The sequence below is a fragment of the Arachis ipaensis genome, chromosome B04 (genome assembly GCF_000816755.2).
Source record: "Arachis ipaensis cultivar K30076 chromosome B04, Araip1.1, whole genome shotgun sequence".
NCBI classification, from domain to species: domain Eukaryota; kingdom Viridiplantae; phylum Streptophyta; class Magnoliopsida; order Fabales; family Fabaceae; genus Arachis; species Arachis ipaensis.
In genome coordinates this window covers 96090629-96094381 of record NC_029788.2, presented here as the reverse complement: position 1 = coordinate 96094381, position 3753 = coordinate 96090629, and the positions used below count along the sequence as shown (strand labels likewise).

Sequence of the window (3753 nt, the reverse complement as noted above, 5' to 3'; positions counted from 1 at the left end):
GCTCTGAAGAAATTCCGTGGTGACCAAGAGACTCACTACCTTCCTCTTCTTCTACGTACCACTGAAATGGGTCCGGTTTTAGAACCTCATGTAGTTCGAGCCAAGCGAACGGTGATCAAAGATGGCAAAGAGATTCCTCAGCTCCAGGTCCAATGGGGTGAAGGTCCAATGACAGAATTGACATGGGAAGTTGCTGATAACTTCTGCCGTGCTTTTCCAGATTTCAACCTTGAGGGCAAGGTTGATGTTGATCCGGGGGGTAATGTAACGAATATTAGTGGGCCTGGGCATGTAAAAGAAGGCTATGCTACCCATTCAGAGAGCAATACTAATACTCAATCCGCAAAGCCACAATTGTTGGAAGGAGAGTTAGTTACAAATCAAGGACAGATGGCAAGCAATCTAATAAATCAGGGACCACACATGAGCACAAGAGTGAAAGCTACTAATAAGAGACTGGAGAATTATGTTCGTTAGCGTATTGTGGTATTACTTGTTCTCTCTCGTAATTGTGGATTCAATATCCTTCTATTCCCCCTTTCTCTTCCCTCTGCTCTCTTACACTAAATTCCCCTACTAATTTCTATTCTCACATTCTTGACAGGTTCAATTAATTAGAAGAATGCATGGTCATATCCCTCTGGTGCTAATGTTACTTGAATACAACAACAACAACAAAGCCTTGTCCCACTAAGTGGGGTCGGCTACATGAATCAAACGACGCCATTGTGCTCTATCATGTATCATATCTACAGAGAGACCGTTTACATGTAGATCTCGTTGACCACCTCATGGATGGTCCTCTTAGGTCTTCCTCTGCCTTTCGCCCCTTGTTCATCTTTCATCTCATCCACCCTCCTGACTGGATGTTCTATCGGTCTTTTTCTCACATGTCCAAACCACCTGAGACACGATTCAACTATCTTTTCCACAATGGGTGCTACTCCAACTCTCTCCCTTATATCTTCGTTCCTTATTTTATCCAATCGCGTATGACCACTCATCCATCTCAACATTTTCATCTCCGCCACACTCAGCTTATGTTTGTGCTCCCCTTTAGCCGCCCAACACTCCGTACCATAAAGCATAGCCGGTCTTATAGCGGTGCGATAGAATTTACTTTTAAGTTTTAAAGGCACTTTTTTGTCGCATATAAAACCAGATGCACTCCGCCATTTTGACCAACCTGCTTGGATCCTATGATTTCATCCTGTTCAATCTCTCCATTATCCTGTATGATGCACCTAAGATACTTAAAACTTTTAACTTTTCGTAGGATGTTTTCTCCAATCTTCACCTCTATATTAGGGTTTTCCCTTCTCAGACTGAACTTATATTCCATATATTCCGTCTTTCTATGGCTTATGCGCAGACCATACACTTCTAGAGCTTCTCTCTATAACTCCAACTTCTTATTTAGGTCTTCCCTTGACTCTCCCATAAGGACGATATCATCGGCAAAAAGCATGCACCATGGCACAGGCTCTTGGATGTGTTCTGTGAGTACTTCCAAGACTAATGTGAAAAGATATGGACTTAAGGATGATACCTGGTGTAATCCTATACCAATAGAAAATTTCTGTGTCATACAACCTTGAGTCTTCACACTAGTTGTGGCCCCATCATACATGTCTTTAATTACATGAATATAGGCGATCCTTACTCTCCTCTTTTCTAAAACCTTCCATAAAACCTCCCTTGGTACCCTATCATATGCTTTTTCCAAATCAATAAATACCATATGTAGATCCCTTTTATTACTACGATACCTCTCCATCATTCTTCTTAATAGGTATATCGCTTCAGTGGTAGATCTGCCCGGCATAAATCCAAATTGGTTCTCTGTTACTTGTGTCTCTTTTCTCAACCTCTGTTCTATCACCCTTTCCCATAACTTCATGGTATGACTCATAAGCTTGATCCCTCTATAGTTTTTGCAACTTTGTATATCCCCCTTATTCTTATAGATAGGTACCAAGGTGCTCTTTCTCCACTCATCAGGCATTTTCTTTGACCTTAAAATCTCATTAAAAAGCTTGGTTAACCAGTTGATGCCTTTTTCTCCAAGACCCTTCCAAACCTCAATCAGGATATTATCAGTTCCTACTGCCCTGCCATTTTTCATCTGCTTTAGAGCCTCTTTTACCTCGAAGTCTCGAATCCTTCGATAGTAGTCAAAGTTTTGATCTTCTTTCCTTGTGCATAACTGACCAAGGCTCGGAAGAGTCTTCTGTCCCTCATTAAGTAACTCGTAGAAGTAGCTCTTCCACCTTTCATTAATCTTCTCCTCTTGAGCCAACACCTCTCCATTCTTATCCTTTATGCACTTAACCTGATCCAAATCTCTCGTTCTTCTTTCACAACTCTTTGCGATTCTATATATACTTTTTTCTCCTTCTTTCGTACCCAAAGACTGGTAGAGACCCTCATATGCTCTTGTTCTTGCTTCACTTACAGCCACTTTTGTCTCTTTCTTAGCCGCCTTATATTTTTCCCAGTTATCTGTGTTGCAGCATAAAGACCACTCTTTAAAACACTCCCTTTTTATCTTTATCTTTTTTTATACACTCGCATTCCACCACCAGGACTCCTTGTCTCTTGATCTTATTCCTTTAGATTCACCAAAGCTTTCTTTTGCTGTTCTTCTAATAACTTCTGCCATCTCCCTCCACATCTCTTCCGTGCTTCCATTCCCATCCCACTTTGCCTCTTCTCCTACCCGTCTTAGGAAGCTTCTTTGTTCCTCACCTTTCATCCGCCACCACCTCATCCTTGGGTTCTTCGTATGATGTCTTTTCCTCAACTTTTGTTCAACGCGAAAATCCATGACGAGCACCCTATGTTGTGTTGTCAAACTCTCTCCCGAGATAATTTTACAGTTAATGAAAAATTTCCGGTCGACTCTCCTCAACAAGAAGAAGTCGATTTGAGAGCTTGTCATGCCACTCTTATAGGTTATAAGATGTTTGTCTCTCTTTTTAAAACACGTATTTGCGATGAGAAGATCAAAGGTTGAGGAAAAGTCCAAAATAGTTTTACCCTCGACATTGATCACCCCGAAACCATGGCCTCTGTGAATACTCCCATATCCAGTCACTTCTCTCCCAACATGGCCATTTAAATCTCCTCCTAAGAAAATCTTATCTCCCAAAGGTATGCCTTGAACCAAACTCTCTAGATCCTCCCAAAACCTTATCTTGTATTGTTCGTCTGAACCCACTTGCGGTGCATAGGCGCTAATCACATGGAAAGCACCTCCCTCCACCACAAGTTTGATAGAGATGATCTAATCTCCCACCCTCTTGACATCCACGACGTCCTTCTTCCACAGCTTATCCACAATTATTCCAACCCCATTCCTATTCTTCATCTTTCCTGTATACCAAAGTTTAAAACCAGAAGTATCCAACTCCCTATCCTTCGCACCAACCCATTTTATTTCTTGTAGGCACATAATGTTAATTTTCTTCCTTGTCATGGTGTTCACCACCTCCATGGACTTTCTTGTTAGAGTGCCTATGTTCCATGTCTCAAATATCAACCTTCTGTCACTTCAACCTTTACTTTTTACTTTGTGAACTAGCATATTTACCCTCATCCGTTCACGAAAATGCGAGAACCCTTGCTCATTTAATACAACATCCGGGCACCGATGCAGCAGCTTTTGCTCATTTGACACCGTACTCGAGCCATACAACGCGTTACTTCCGGACAACGACCTAGCTTTAGCGCAATAATGTCTTTGATTCATGT

General features: G+C 41.6%; 1 pseudogene; it reads right to left on the bottom strand.

Moving 5' to 3' along the window:
• Window positions 518–2125, bottom strand: LOC107636704 (annotated as a pseudogene).